Here is an 18164-nt window from a genome sequence, read left to right as displayed (position 1 = left end):
TTCGCCAAGGTTGGAAACTGGATTTTTTTGTAGTCAGTTAACACCCTTGCCTCGGGAAGATCGATGGGTCTTGTCTAGGCAATGTTCTTTGGTTTCGTTTTTAGATTTATTTAGTTATGATGATCATCCCGGTACATTCTTATTGGATGTGTCGTGTTCTAGTAGTGTGATATTAGTGTTGCGTTTCTCGGTCCAAGAGGTAAGGACTTTTCCCTTAAAATACTTCATGTAAAGATACCTCTGCAATACCAGACCATCATTTATGCATACTTGTATGTCCTTCCAACAGTTCACGATGGCCTCGTATTGGTGTTCTGAGCCTACGCATAGTGCACGTGATACAATCCGAGTGACTGAGTGAGTTGGGTTTAACGCCGCTTTTGACAGTATTCCAGTTATATCACGGCGTGTCAGCTTAATGTGGGAGGAAAACCCGAAGTGATGCAGGTCTCAGAAGTTTACCACTTCAGTGAAACCTACGAGCACGGTTATGGTGCTGACAAACCTAGAAACATAATCAGGGCGAGCCGATATTCGAACCAACAATCATAGGTTTCTGGCGTGCCCAAGGGATGCAACTCTGCACAGCGAATCGCGGCGCCCTAGACGACTGGGCCACCCGTGCCCCCTAAACAAGATAAAACACAACGCAGAATTATTCACGAATGCCATAAATGTCCAATAATTTCTTTGAAAGTATTCCAAACATGGCTCTTGTTTAGCACCTGTCGTAGACGTTCAAGATAATGGACTAATATTTTCATAGGTTAATACAATCACAACAAGTTCGACAGTGATAAACGCATTTGTATAACCTTTAATATTGTCCACAATAAAACCATTCCCTGTTGATTTCATTTCAGGGAATTCCCGAGTAAATCACCTCTGAGAGTTGATGACACTTCCCCCGTGACAGACTTATGGGCGCTAAGGGAGTCTAAAGCCCCGCATCAATACACCGGAATAATCAACGTAGGTTAGAATTCTGTCCATAGAGCGAGAGTAAATCAAATACGTCTATCAAGGTTCAGTCTCCAGATAGGCATCAAACAACAATTCTCGATGCTACTGCTACTGTGTATTGCCCTTAATTCTCACCAAAGTTTATGTCGCTCTCAAGGGATGTATATGTAGATAGTTAAGAGTAATAGTCTAGGGCGCTGTCGTATAACGATGAGAGAACGCGAATCGGAATTTTGTAAGATGTGTCAGTATTTGTTCGTGTTGTCTGAGATTGTGTATGACATTGTGCAGTTTTAACGAAACTACATGTAATGTATTTTCCAATTACACCAAACTACACCTGAGAAACTTGATGTGTTGTTTGTGTGGATATCGTTAGCTCCGTGCGTCAGAGGGTTTAAGAGCAGAAAGGTTGAACACGCGTATCACAATTTGAAAGAATCGTTTCTTATAGGATGGGATGGAGACCGATTTGGATAATGAGCAGTCTTGGTTGAGAAATGGGAAAAGTTCAACTCGATGTAGGATACAGTGACTTGTAAGATCCTGCCAAACTTTTTCCAAACGAAACTGTCGCAGCGAAAGGGCCCGGGTTTTATCTCAACAGAGTGGCTATATCATACATTGGAAACTTAGTTAACTCATTTCACTCAACTAACTATCGATCACCCGCGCGCCATCAATCTAAACGGGCTTGAAAACATATATCTGCTGTAGCGATCAAGGCGATTAATTACAACGTCCGAAGAAGAGCTCCACGATCGTTAGCTGTGTAGATTATTTGACTACATGGTAAAACACACACAGCTTCTAGATTTGTTACCATAACATATTATTAATAGAAACTGTCACTTTCTAAACAATATGACAAAAGCGACATAAGCTCGCTTTATTAGTCCAAGTGGTGAACGCCAGGTCTCTCTAATACGTACAGTTAAGCCATCATAGAGCCTAGTATTTCAAGTTCCAAATATTATGTTGTGAAAGAAAGACGCGTACACATATTTCCACCCGTGAAGATCCGGGTTAGAATAGGTCTTCATCAATCCATGACCTAAATGGCGACTATGGTTGTCATGAGTGGCGACTAACGGAATCAGACTCGTTGACTTGGTTAATGCAGGTCATCGTATCCCAATTGTGTGGATCGATGCTCATGATTTCGATCACTGAATTATCTCGTCCAGACTATTTACAGAACGCCATGATACAGCTGATATATTTACAACAAACAAACACATATTTTACTTGCATTGGTTTAAAAAAGACGAGCTCAAATCAACTCAATATGTCTCTCATTTAACTCGGGCATCCTCTTTTAAAGGCGCAGCAGGAATTATAAGTTCAATGCGCATCACCTAGATCCATGCTCTTGCTTCATGACCGATCGTCACATTATAAAATTCCCACTGTTTCAAACGTTGCAATGTGTCATCACAGGATACTCGCCATGACAAGGGCCATAATTGGCAAAAGTTGCTTGATGGACACAGGTATCAAGCTGATTCTGATTCTGATTGTGTCTTGGCCCATGGTGGACGACATTGCTTCTGAGTGCTGATACTTGTAAAGATCATGACCTTACTGACCACAACATGATGGGAAGCATAGCTCCAAAGGCTGTCTACGCCCTGTGTTGGGACATGTATGGCATAGGAACAAGAAGAGACATGGACTCGTGTCAAGTGTTATCAAAGATAATCTTCGCTGGCGAGCTTCTTGAACTAAGTCTTGACACAGGGACATCCAACTAGCAGCATTATGGCAATCTGATCGACAGACTTGAGGATCTGTTCGTATAAGCTTGGGTCTTACGCCTCAAATTGCCAAATTAGTCGCGAAGAAATTCAGACAATGAAGTAAGGACAGAAAGGATATGTACCTTGAACTAATCAAAGCATACCCGTTTCCTTAACCCCAGTTACCAAAGATATCGTTTGACGTGATAATTTGCAATAACACCGTCGATGCCTCGAATGACACCACTTTCATAATTGTGCAGTGAAATAGTGTAGTGACTGGACATTCTAGTTTCACGGGGGATCGGTGACAGACGCTCGATAATCTGTATTGTTCGTCTCTATGACGTCAAGTGATTGTCTTTAAGAGCCAATTTCCCCTGCCAATTAAATCTTTACACACCCAGTGACGATTGCTCAGTTGTCTAAAGCTATTTTCAGGTAAGACGAAACCTACGAATAATCTGCTTATTGTTCGCCATTGTCCTCATCATAAAAACTGGTTTTATTTCAAACAAAGTTGACTTCCATTAACAACTTATATTTAAGCATTCGACTTGTTTTTACTGAATTCAAAGCACAGAATCTGTCAAAATACATCATCCATTAACTTCTTCAAGTACCACATGGAATAATGTCTTGTTGAGTTTAAAGGCTCAATATTTATTTTGCTAAAGAAGAATTTTTTTGTTAGCTATTTTCCACGTACATCAAGTTAATGTTCAATTCAAAACTATTTTGATCAAAGATTAAGCACTTGTCAACTCTCTTACGTTTCGTGTTTTAAGATTCCCACGTGTATTCGAGATTTGGTTCACAAAATAGGAGCTGAAGCAAGGAACTTAGAGTCAGTGAGTTTATAGTCACATCAACTTAAAGCCTATCCTGGAAAATGTTTTTGATAAAATACTTATTGCCAGTGGACTATCCCAATTCTTAATCAGGTAAAGGTAGTACAAGAATACATGTTGACTGAAAGATCCGCGTAAATGGATATGTGTTATGTATGGTTTATACTACTGAAAAGAAGTTAAGGACCACTCAATTCATTCATATTACTAACAGATAGTTAATCTGTCATTGTATGGCAGATCAGCTATAGTAATAGGAAAGAATCGGGTCGTCTTTAACTGTTTTTAAGTGGTATATGACTAATGGGTTGTATATTACAGCATCGTTGTAACCTTACTCTCAATGTCCGTGCTTTATATGCACTCTTTATGGATTTTGGTTGAGGAACATCCTCGATTACCCGATGTGTTATAATCATCATTCTATTGTGATAAGATCGCCTCCATGGTCTAGTGGTAGAGCGTCTGCCAAGAGAGCGAAGGATCCGGGGTTCGATCCCCGGCCGCGTCATACCAAACGACGTTAAAAGATGGTACTTGTGTTACGCTGTCTGGCGCTCGGCATTAAGGAGCTAAAACAAGGACTGGTCGGCTCGGAGTCGGCATACTGTGTCTGAGTGGGGTATTCATGTTAAACTGCTGCATGATATCTCAGTGTGGTAGCACTATAAATCGGCATCAGTCCGGACTCGTACAAGCACACACACACACACACACACACACACACACACACACACACACACACACACACACACACACACACACGCATTACGCTAATTTTCAAAACATCCAGAATGAAATAAACTAAGCGGCAAAAGAAAACATAGGTTGGCAATTTGTAATTTTCCTAAAAACAGCGATAACTAGTGGAAAGTGGGTATTGGGAATATGACTGCCCAGGAACAGGTAGCAAAAAACACCTCACCCGAACGCGCCACCTTTGACGGCGCTCGTGCGGTGACAAAAAATGGTGAAACAGGTTTCCCGCCTATTGCATAAACTGCACGTGCATGTTAGCTGTATGAATGCGTTCGTCTGCAGGGTATAACCACACGTGATGAAAGCACGCAAAAGAAATGCCACGACTGTCACAGGAGCAGAGAGAGAGAGAGAGAGAGCCATCGGTATGGCCGAAATGGGGGCAACACAGGTCCAAATTGCCAGAAGGTTTGGTTGTACACCATTGACAGTAGCCATGCTGATTCAACGGTACAGGCAGACAGGGGGAACACAGGACAGGCCTAGAACCGGACAACCCCAAGTGGGCAACACCACTGGAAGACGGTCAGATACGGCTCATTCACCTGCGAAACAGATCCGTAACGGCGACGGCGACGGCAGCAACAGCGTTGGGACATCCCATTAGCCAACGTACAGTACTACGACGACTTCGTGCTGCTGGAATCCGAGCGTATCGTCCTTTCCGAGGAATGGTACTGACTGCTCAACATCGACGCCTGAGACTGCGATGGGCGAGGCAGGTTCGACGCTGGCAAGTGAGAAATTGGCGTCGGGTGCTGGTTACTGATGAAAGTCGGTTTAACTTGTTTCGAAATGACGGCAGAGAATGTGTTTATCGACGCAGAGGGGAACGTTTGGCTCCGGCGTGTATTCAAGATGTCCATCCATTCGGCGGGGGAGGTGTCATGGTGTTGGGCGGTATTTGTGGAGATCAGAAGACTGATTTGGTGATTATACAGGGAAACCTGAACGCTGTGCAGTACAGAGACCAGGTGTTGCAGCCATTTGTGCTTTCGTTCTTACAAAACCAACAGCAGGGGACATTGTTTCAACATGACAATGCCAGGCCCCATACTGCAAGACTGACTCGGAACTTTCTAAACCAGCAGAACGTTAACGTCATCGATGAGGCGGCGTGTCACAGCATGCATTGAGGCAGCTGGAGGTCATACACGCTATTGAAGGCAACTGTGACGACAATGAACTTGTAGTGTGTCTGACAATTTTTTGGTGACATTTCAGACAACTTTTGAAAATGAAATTTCTTACCCCACCATTGTTTAACTTGAGCTTACATTACCTGTGATTGCACAATTTCATTCAAACTGTGGTTGATCAATCATTTGTTACCCCTCCCAAAATCATATTATAATTCACAACAAAACCGCTTCCTGTTATTTTTTTATCGATCATGGAAATCGACCTATACTTTCTTTTGCCGCCCAGTTTATATTTTCTGTGGCAAAACCTGAGCAAATTTTTTTTTCACAATTTATTAATATTTTGAAACAAATCCCCGCTTGTCATAAAGAAAGTTGTTGTTTGTTGTTAAACGCTACACTCAGAAATATGCCAGCTATATGACGTCGATCTGTAAATAATCGAGTCTGGACCAGACAATCCAGTGATTGACATCAATCACAAAAACAAGCACAACAATTAAACCCGGCGAATTTCGAATTCGAACCCACGACGAATGGACTCTTGCAGGCTGAGGGACGCCATTCTATACCGCCAATCGCGCTGTCTTGACGACCGGGCGCTCTTGCCCTCGCGTTGAGAAGTATACTGACATGAAGGGAATTTTCGAAACAAATGCAAGCTTACCTTATAACTAGTAATACAAGGACCGAAGGGGCGGAGAGTGTTGACAAAATATCAAGCTAGTGAAAAAAATAGGGAGCAAGCATGAACGTAAAAAAATTAAGCCTGATCAAGGTGAGGGGAGACTCAAATGAACATCCGAATGTTTGTCTAAACAATTCTGAATAAATAAAGTGCTCGCGCTGTTGACAATTCATCATAAAACACCTACTTGCACAAAAATATGACCGATTGTTCATCATGAGCTCTATGTTCACCTGCAATCACAAGCATGTACTTGACATTCGGCCTCTAATTACCAAAGGTATCCGTACGACTTCTCTTCTTTTCTTCTCCTCACGAAAGAGTAATTATTTTACTACTTAATATTCCGTAGAATGTCATGCGTCTTGTATGTACTTTGATCCGACCTTTTCACGTAATAACTCTCGCACAAATATCGACTGTGTATGCTTTCCATTTTAATTATTTGCGGTAGAACGAATTGTTTTTATCCGTGCCTAAGGGATTCAATATCTTCTTACATTTTAGTTAGAGTTAATTACAGTAAACCATGAAATGTTTTACATAACTAAACATATTGCATATTTACTGCTTCCGGCACTCAGTTTTAAGTAGCAAGCTTCTCCATCTTCACATTTTCTTCCGCCTCTCTGACTAATCTTCAAGGGAAAAAAACAATTATAAGATGGTCCTGCAGCGTGTTTCTCTTAGGCACGTATAGTCAATTTCATGCCGGCTTTGAGCCTTCAAACCATCAATCTTCCATTGTCTGGTGTCATGATAGCCTCCGTGTATACAAAATGGGTCTATATCTAAACCATGTCTGACAAATTCTATTCACAGGCACAGTTCGAAACAAACAAGACCCCAACTTCAATTTCCTAAACGAAGTCGGTTTTAAGAACGCACATAAGAGATCATTCTTCAATCATTGCGCAGATCCGTTAACTGTGCGGGTTGTGGTCGCCGAACCTTTCATGGCATGTCATGTAGGAATGTGTTCAGTGCCGCAAAGATATATGTTTACAAATCAACATATTATCATAGTGAATTCAGAACGCTTGTGGCATTATCATTCTTCTTACTGCAGTGGATGAATAGTTCGACTTATCCGGGGTTCGACTTATCCGATTCGACTTTATCTTATAACGGAAAGCAAATATTCCGAATAAACATTGTGTGTACATCCGAATTCACTTTACCCCCAAACAGGCATTGGTCAAACTTAAACATATATTACCTGAATTCTGATGCCATGTATATAAGTACAATAATCTTGAACGCGACGATAAAACCTATTTCACCTCACCACTAATGTCATGCGATGACACAAGCGAGGAACGACAACATGTATATTAAATTATTTATGCTACAACAACACTGTTTGAGTTCGGATATGATTTCTGATACCGGTGCTGAAAGAAAGTCAGAGGTCAGGCGTTCTTTCGTTAATCTCGCCCGATCGATGCTCGTGATGTCAATCACTCGATTGTCTGGTCCAGACTCGATTATTTACAGTCCGCCATTATATAGCTGGAATATTGCTGAGTGCGGCGCTAAACAACAAACCAACCAACCAACCCTTACATTGCTGGGAAATGATTCACCTAACGGAAAAAGTAGGTTCCATGCATGTGCCATCTCGATAATCTTTGAAATGTCCCGAGAATGGTGATTTGAGTACGGATATTGAAGATGCCGTTATTTTCAGATTATTTCCCTGTGTTTGATTCACGACTATTGGCTAATACCCAGCCATTGTATGGATATATTTTGAATGTTTCCGAATTGGTCCTTACCAATGTGTCATCATATCACCGTGTTGTTGCTAGGACACAACCCGTTATTCAGGATGTCATAGAATATTTAAGGTCTCACAATTAGAACAGTAAGTTCCTTTGAGTAAAGTCTCTTCGGATGACCAGAAAAAACACAGTTCTACATTCTTCCACAACGATAGGAAATTTTATGGCAGGAAATGAATCTGGCACTAATTTGTTTAAAGGGACTGTATATGTTGAAAGTAGTTCTTAGTCTGTATGCTGTCACTTAAAAGGCGCAAGTATATGACGGGTTACTAAGCCATACAAAACTGAATTTATTAAATAGGTTTAAAGTCTTTTATATACTCAACCGCAAAAGAAAAGCAGGTCAAGTTTTTTGTTTGTGAAGTACACAAAATAGTAATTTTTGTAAAGAAATTTATATGTTACACCCAATCTGTGCAACTGCAAATTGCGTGCATTGGGCAGGCCGTTCGCCCAATGCGTGCACAATATGGGCAACCAGCTTGCTCATTTCACGCAACGGGCAGGTAATTGTTCCGTCCAAATCACGCAAATGAAATTGGTATTGTTTTACATGTTTTGATTTTAATAAAGTAAACTCTATAATTAAGTGAATAAACTGTAGCAACCAAACAAATATGTGATCTTAAGAAACTTTATATTCTAAATAAAAACACATATCAACCAGTGTTATCTGCATATAAAGAGTCTCTTAAAACACATCACCACTCAGTTCAGTCACAGTTTGCACAGGATTTGTGGCTATGGCATGCACAACTGCATCTCAACTCCGATTTCAAACAGGAGCACCAATGTGTCTAACAGTTGCTTCTGCAATGGCACCTGCTGTAACCCTGTCGGCCACAAACACTCTGAGCCTTCACGATTTCATGTGCAAAAAATGTTGTTTCAGGGACATCTGCAGGTTTCAGTCCAGAATATCTTACAAACTCAAATTGATTTCTTGCTAGTCGCCCACTTATTGTTCCCTTATGAGTCCCCATTCTGTGCATAGCTAATGCTTCGGTGACGTCTCTTATGTTTCGGGGATGATCAAAGGGAAACAGTGCATTTAGATGAAAGGTGAACTTGTTTACGTTATCAAAACACCTATCAAAGATGGAGAAACTAATTGTAACTAAATGTAACACAATTAACACCTTTTAAAAGGATAACTTGTTTCATTCATTCAGGTAAATTGACATCAAAACAATATTCTTTGTGTCAATGATATTTATCATCCAAAACTGGCTCTCACAGCAGATATCGCTGGGATGAGGTCAAGCGATATCTAGACTGTAGATATCGCTGCAATGAAATTGCATCACAATGCTTTGCAGACCATTGTGACGTCATTGTTACCATGACGTCACAATCAAATGACATCACTAATGGCTCTGCTACTGAAGCTGTTAGTAGTACGTTTTACACTTAAGACACTGCTTATTACTGTCTACAAACTGAAAAAGTTGGAAGAATGATGTTGGATGATAAATAAAATCTCACCCTCGTGTCTTTTGATATCAAATATATCAACAGTCGTTGATAAAAGTGGAAAAATCCTCGGCAAGCCTCGGAGTTGCTTGTCCATCCTTTATATGCCACCATAGAAAAAACACACCAAGCATTTCACACTCGAGTTTGAAAAAGAACAGGAAACATGGCTCGATCAACACAATATATATTGTGTTAAAACGTGTCTTGCTTTCTCGAAGTGCATCCAATCACGCGAGAAACTTGATTAACAACATGCAAATATTTGGAAAGTACCAAATAAATCTGCACCGCGGTTTACGAACCGGATGTTGATTTCGTAACGCGATTTTGATTGGTCTGTGCATAGACTCATTAGTCCAACCAAAATATAACTCCATAATTCCAGCCGACATCGTCAAGGGTGGAAACTGGATTTTTACAGTCAGTTGACTCCCTTGCCTCGGGAAGATGGTCGTAACAGGCGACTTAATTGATCGGGTTGTGAGATTTGGTGACTTAGTTGATTGCATGGTATTGTATACATGTTGAGCCAATCACTGGATTGTCTGTTCCCGAATCCCAGTTATTTACAAATCGCTGCCATATAACTAGAATAGTGCTGAGTGGGGCGTCAAACAACAAACATAAACCATACAAATATGTATGTTGATATTTACAGTAAACTTCATATTATATTGATCTATCGTTGGGAATGCAACCCAAGCCCGTCACATGGAACAAGTTAATCAACAGGGTGGCCAGACGCTATGACTTGGTTGATCGCGTATCATCGTGCCCAGAAACCGTGGCTCATACATAAATCACTGGATTGTCTGGCCCGAAACGATTATTTACAGACCGCCGTCATTCAGCTGGGATGTTTACGAGTGCTGAGTTCTTCACAACAAGGAAACGATAGTGATTCATACACACATGATTATGGTATAGAACCGTACCGTCGACTCTTCTTTTCGCAGAGATTTTCTTATGACTTTGGAAAAGGTTTTGTCGATTACATTCATCTATATCCGCCAAGCGTCACATTGAAGCGGACATAGAAGGTATCATTGTATTACGAAGCACAGACGTGTTCTCATTGCAAAGAGATCGATCATTATACAGAACTTGATGGAATATTGAATTCTTGGGCCCCATGTCCAAATTCATTTGCTGTTCGAATGTTAAATCTTCACGTGATTGTTTCGCATTATCCAGTCGCAGTTGTAACTTCTCCAAGACAAACATGAATGTCTGCATCATTATCTCCAAGTCACATTTGTTTGTATCTGAAGTCCCCGTTTTTGCATCTTACAAAAGCGTAATTCGCTGTCTTACATACCACTTACATTTCCAAGTCACCGATTTGCCTCTTTTAATTGCTGGTTTTATATCTGATAGTCGCTGTTTTACATTTACATATAAATGTACTAATCACTGTGTGACATCTCAAAGTCGATGTTTGTATCTGCGAGTCACTGTTTTACATCTCCATGTCACTATTTTTAGATTTGTGTGTTGTAGGCCTTTGATTCCCTGTATCATCTTCATATATCCGTTTTGAATCTCGGAGTTACAGTTTTGCATCTCCATGTAATTGTTTTGAATATTAGAATCAATGTTTTATGTCACTAGGTACCAGTTTTGAGTATCAAAACCACTGTTTTGTATCTCTATGTAACTGTTTTGTATCGATGAATCTCCATGTCATTGTTTTGCATCTCTGAGTCTCTATGTCACTATTTTGCATCTCTATGTAAATGTTTTGAATATCAGAATCACTGTTGTCATCTTCATGTCACTGTTTTGCATCTCTGAGGCTCCAAGCCACTGTTTCACGTCTCTGAGTCTCCATGTCACAGTTTCACATCTCGGAGTCTCCGTGTCACTGTTTAACATCTCTGAGTCTCCGTGTCACAGTTTCACATCTCCGAGTCTCCGTGTAACATACTTATAGTTACAAACATATCGTATCGTATAAGGTGTAGCCTGGGAGGCACTTGAACTGTTTCATAAAAAAACGAGTACAGTTTGTAAAACCTGATCAGGCTAAATATACGAATTAATGATATTTAAGGTCAATACCAGAGAACAACCAGTCTCGATTATCTGTCGATACAGATTCCACTGGGCGTAAAAGGTAAAACAGCTGTGACAACCATATGAATGGATCACCACTGAAAATCAGTGATGACACCAGATGTTCGCGAAAAGGGTAAGCATTGTCCTGCCCCTGCCGCCACTCACACAATTGCATAAAAAAGGTATATGTTTATTGCCTGAACCGCAAAACTGTACTGTGGCATGTAAAGAAACTAGACAAATCAGTAGAACAATTCCGTTTATTTAATGAGTGAGTTGGGTTTAACGCCGCTTTTAACAATATTCCAGTTATATCACGGGGTGTCGGCTTAATGTGGGAGGAAAGCCCGACGTTATGCAGGTCTCAGACGTTTACCACTTCGGTGAAACTCACGAGCACGGGTATGTTGCTGACAAACCTAGAAACATAATCGGGGTGAACCGGGATTCGAACCCACAACCATAAGGTTTCTGGTGTGCCCAAGGGACGCAGCTCTACAGAACGAATCGCGGCGCCTTAGACGACTTGGCCACCCGTGCCCCCTAAAACGTTCATTGAATCTCCATTTATCTCCCAATACTTAACATATTTAAAAATGATAATTTAGAACTACTAGTTTTCAAAACCCATGGGCATCATAAGGTATGTTTCAACTACTGAACGTTGATAATATTTTGTTTTGATTCCAGATGCGTAAACACAAGAAAGTATACACTCGTGTATGATGGTTGCTAAAATGAAACAAACAAGAAGTGATTATTCAGTGGTTATATATTTGATACGGGTATCATAGATGTGTTTTGGACCTAAGATTTCCAGTACAGTAAACTACGGTTATAACGAACACACTTATAACGAACTGACGGATATAACAAACTTACTTTTTTGGACCCGACTATTTGCTGTAGTTACGTTGTATACATGCTTATAACGAACTACGGTTATAACGAACAAAAATTAGTAGTCCCTTTGAGTTCGTTATAACCGTACTTTACCGTATTTTAGTGACGTAGTAACGTTTTAATAACGTTTGCAAATGTTTGGTCAAAACCAACTTTCAAGCGTATACTTCTTTTGCCCGTTAGTTTATAAATGAAAATAGGGACGTTCAAGTGTGTATTTCTAAATATCAGAGTAAACAACTTTGTTATTCACATTTTCACACTATGATATTAAACAAAATATTCTGTGATTGAGTTCACGACCAAACTTGTGTGGACTGATGTATTTATTTCTCCTTTTGAAATGATAATGTTCTCAGTGGTTACTTTCTTAATCTTAAAGAAACAAAGTTACGAAGTTACACAAACAATAATCGCTTTGGGGAACTCACTAATTAAGTCTGCCCGTTACATGCACTTTGCATTGCATCTTTAACTTCACGCAGTGCACGTTATGGTTAACGCTCAAATGTTTGAAGAGAGCTGGTACCAAATGCCTTAAGACTTTCAACAACCGTACTCAAAAACACATCATTGCCAGTGAAATACATTAAGATCTTGAACACGTAACCTCAGTTTATTTGCCCGATATTGTGGCCTCAACTTTCGGTTGGATCGATGCTGTAAATGCCAGTTGTTGACATAACTGGAGCTCCTGTAGCCGCACCTCCGCCTTGGAGGCTGGGATTCTGTGGGATCATGATCTGTGTTGATCTCCTTCCCAACATAGGATCTCGCTGTAATTGGTGGATAGTGTTCGATAATGAGACACTATGATCGCGTTAGACGCCGCCATGTAGTGGTTACTCTGTTACGCGGAGGTGATATATGGCACATGTGCTCAGGTAGTGCTATGTTATGTCTTATGACGCTTTTATTAATGACAGTGGTAAAAGGGTGTTGTATAATATTTTATATTATGTTGAACAAAGTAATTTGTAGCTTGATGGCCCTATTATCTCACTATTAAGCTTTTCAGGGTTGCACAGTGTTATTTTGTTTTGTTAACATCATCAATATCTAACTGAATCTGAAAATTGAGGATTTTCATTCGTTTCCAATTTAAATTTTGAAGTACGAACACGTTTCACATTGTACAAACCTAGACGCCCAACTACTACCACCAACAAAAGAAGAAAGAAACACAGACAGAACATCCTTCTTGAAAGTTCTTTTAAATCTCATACATTACAGTTTTAAAAGATTTTGGTAAGTCTACATTTTAAGATAGAATTTTAAAGGAATGCTCGTCACGATATGGCTGAAATATAGCCGATTTGACGTAAAGCATAAACTCACTCACTCACTTAAAGGAATGCATATTGAAGTTGGGAACGGCAGATAAACGTAATTGTTTCTCATTCCGCAGTGCTGATACAACATTCCCAACAATAAGATTTCATTATGTAGAGCGAAGGTAAAACTGTGTGTCGTCTCGCACATGTGGGGCGTAGAGACAAGCCGTCTTATTATCGTAACATTTTATTGCCATGTCCCTGTACGACATTTTGACTTGTCAATCTATGGCAGACTGAGTATAATTGATGGCTTCAAGAACACAGACATTGATCCTAGAGGTAATTTAGTTTCAGGGACACAGGGGTATAAATCTCATAGGTTGTGAACTAGAAATAAGAGAATTATCGATATTTCATTGTGTTCATCATGGATCTTTTTTTATTATGTGAAATAAATAAACAAACCAGACTTCATTTAAGTGTGTTTTGACATGACTATGTATGTATTAATTATCACCGTTAGATCACGCTTAGATGTTAAAGTACAATAAGATCCTCGGCAATTTCCTTTTTGGAATGGACTCGGCTTTTAACAGAGATTTCTTCTTATTATAGAAAGGGCTTTGTCACTTGAATACAATTTAGAAAAAGTTAAGTTTGGCACATGTGACCTTTATGACAGTTAATGAATGACAAGTATGTACACCACATGAGTCTGTGTTTGTGTGCGTGCGCCCGTGTGTGTATGTGTGTGGTTTCTGATGCATGATGATTTAAAAATTGCAATAGAATATCAAAGAAGAAGAAAATTACAATTTTCTTCCAAATGACATATAATGGCCTGTAATTGGCATACACGACACTGCATACAATGTTGCCACTGATTTTGTTTATGTAGTGCTTTGAACGTGCATGTATTTATCACTCCCATATTTTAGCAGTTGCCACCTGTTGCATACATGCAGGTCCTTTTGTTGCCAAAACGATATTGTAAATATCTTAGGACATACTACTCGTCTATGCCAACATGTAGAGATTGTAATTGGTAACTATCCAATTGACTTACACTAACACTTGTTTGGTCCTACTGCACACCTTCTCCAAAGCCAAAGGCTGAACACATTTTCAAAATGAAAGCAAGTGCAAAAATAATGAACTTTCACAAATTGTGAAGTCTAGAAGTTTGGCAGTCTAGAAAATTGGCAGAAGTATTGTCGGCACTTTGGTTATAAAACGTTGTATCAAAAGCGAGCATATGGTTGGACATTGGCAACACTGCACATGAAAAGAAGCCGACAAATACTGCATATGCTCATAACAATAGTAATGAAGAGTGGCATCGGTGGCAATTAACGCAATGAGTTCTGAAACACGTTTCATGAAACACATCAGCACACTGACTAATTTCTCAAGGCTGTGAATTTTGCCCAAGTACAGAAAATAGTCATGCGGCATGGTATCTCAGTGGGCTAGCACTATGACATCGGCATTAGTCCGGACTAGTACAAGCAGCCCACACACAAACGTGTATGCAGGTCGCTATGTAAGTGCAATGATATGGAACGCGACATAATTAGTACAAGCAGCCACCCACACAAGCACGCACGCATACATGCACACACGCACACACGCACGCACGCACGCACGCACACACACACACACACACACACACACCTGCATGCCCACAGCTATATATGTGCAATAATCTTGAACGCGACGTTCAACCCCATTTCATTTCACCTCACCACCTATTTGATATGACCTCACTGGTTTGGGATGAGCAGGAAGTGCTGCAGATGTGAAAAGTTACTCGGATATTCCCCACTACATCATGGAACGTTTTAATTCAGTTTAGTAGATGTCTATGAGTCAGAATGTTAGGTATATATTTGCCTTGTAACGTTGTTAATTGATTTTCTTCGTGATTGGCAAAATTGATAACTTTATAGCATGTACTCAATGAAGAAGGAAGGTTTCTTAAGTTTGCCAGTGTAAAACAATTATTTATTTTTTTATTGACTTGTCATTTATTTTTTCGTAGTATTGTGTAAAAAAAACTAAAAATGCAACTGAAAATGGGAGTAAATCGTACTAGTCTACGATAGACCACCTATTCTAGTCTGATTAGCAAATATTTAATGACTGGTTAGTAAAATCTCCCCAAAAGTCAGTGTCTTAGTGGACAGTGAAATTCACTAAGTAAGTAAGTAAACTTCACTATTTCTGTCAGTGCGTGGACCATGTAATTTCTCCGCGCGCGTGGGTTGGGGTTCCTTTTTTATTTTGACACTTCAGTGTTAGGTCGTCAAATCGCTCTGAGCCATTAGTATTGTTGATTTTCCTTATCCAAGGTGTATCGTAAGCAGTCCACTCTTTACTTTAATGCAGTATTTGTGATCAGATTGGGAATGCGTCGTCTACAACGTGTGGAACGCTTTGGGGCTACTAGCGTGCTTCAAACTGGTAGCGAGTGGGAACCAATACGTTCAATTTTTCTAAGTCGTTCAATTGCAGATAAAAGAGCAAGTTTTTGCACACACAAAATGTTATCTTGTATTTTTTATTTTCGAATATCCTCTACTCGTTGTGGAGAGAATAGTAAATTTATATCATAGTCAAGATATAATGTTCACATTCAGGTAGGAGTTATATTGGTACTTTACACATCAACCAATACTTCCAAGTTCTCCCATGTGAAGTTTTTTAGTAGCGTGTTACGATAAATTAATAAGTCATGTGAGCTGTTTGGTTATTTCTTTTTTTTATATTAATGTACATATTCCAACTGAACTGAAGAAGATCATCTGATGGAAACCAATGCGTCATCATTGATATTAAGGAGTGTCGTATTTATCGTGTTTTTCTGACAGTAGTATTGGGCTATTGGGTTTTTTTCTAACGTGAAAAAAACGATATCCAGTTATTTCCAGCATAACATTTAATGAATCACTCGACTTTAAACCATAATATCCAATGAAATATAGCTCACGCAAAGCTGAATATGGTATCCACAGTATTTGGAGTACAGTTACGTCCACGCTGAACCACTAGCACATTACAATGAGACAAGGCCATGTTTATATCAAAAGCCTTATCATTCTTGTGGGGTTTCGTCCAAACTGCCATTAACGTTGCCACCAATATGAGTCTTCTAAGTTTCTAAGTCTTGTCATTTCATTGGCAGGAAGAAAAAACTGTATCGTTATTCATTACCAGTTAATATGTCATTAATCATCAAGCTGGCTCAACTTTCTATTTTAGCCTTAAAGGTAGACTTGGGCTCCGGGTATTTTGCTACATATATGCATAGCTTGTCAGATATAATGTAGCATTATTCAAATGAAATAAATGGAGTTGGAGTCTTAAGTATTTTGTGCAAAGGAATGCATTCAACAAACATGACATGAAACTATCACGAGATGGTGAAAGTTTCACCTAGCCAAATTACAAAACGCCAAGATATTTTACAATTATCTTCCCGTCAGGTTGACTAAAAGTTAATATGATGTTCAGAAGGGCTCAATAACATCACATTAGACTCATTCAGCTTGGATAAGAAGCATTATTGTTTTCAAATATACATTGACTTTCGTTTTCTTTTAATCCTATCATTTTCCTTCACTCGGCGATGTAATAGAACATAAATATGTTTGGAATTAGTTATCATGCTAAAATAAATGGAAAAATAAATGTAAATGACTAAAAAATGTTGGTGTTTTGTAAATTTGTGAAGATTTCAGTCATTTTACACATGGATTGATTTGACAAATTTAACTGTACCAGACCTACTCTCTGTGCATGTTTGATTCTGTCACTGCGTTTGTGAAATAAAAAGTCAACAGAAGAGAACAACCTTTCTCCATTACTTGCCAAAACAGATTCCACTGGGCGTAAAAGGCAAAATAGCGATAAATTATATGAATGGATCACTGGAAATCAGTGATGACACCAGGTGTTTGCGAAAAGGCTAAGTATGTCCTCCCCTCCCGGTAGCATCGGCCACTCACACAATTTGCATAAAAAGTCCATAAGAGTCCATGGTACGATTCAGACTATATTACGAATCTCTATCGAATAATGTGAATGTATTCTACCCCACCCGTGGCAACAGTCACAAACACATGGAAAGGAAAGTCAATTGTTCACCTGAAAACACGGGAACATATAAAGAAAGGTTCAATACCCATCAGGATGCAATCACATCATGCTATATTAAAGTAAATTCCATCGGACGACTAATACATGCACATTTTGTACTCTGAAGAGTGAATTATGCTTGTACCTTTTAATGTGAAAATGTCTATACCATACGAGCATCTATTTTGTATACCAATTTCTAAAAGAATTGGTAAATTTCTCCAAAATATTGCTCTTAATATTCATCATGCTGAGTTGATAATACAATAATACTTAAGCTAGGAAATCTATCAGTTCCGTCAATAAAACAATATCGATTCGAGCTACATTATCATCGTGAATTATTCTGTCATTTTGTGGCAGTAAAAACAATTAGGGTAACTG

The sequence above is a fragment of the Haliotis rufescens genome, unplaced genomic scaffold (assembly GCF_023055435.1).
Source record: "Haliotis rufescens isolate VD_foot unplaced genomic scaffold, xgHalRufe1.0.p SCAF_4, whole genome shotgun sequence".
NCBI lineage: Eukaryota > Metazoa > Mollusca > Gastropoda > Lepetellida > Haliotidae > Haliotis > Haliotis rufescens.
The sequence above is the reverse complement of the archived record's forward strand: the minus strand, read 5'-3'. Positions refer to the sequence as shown.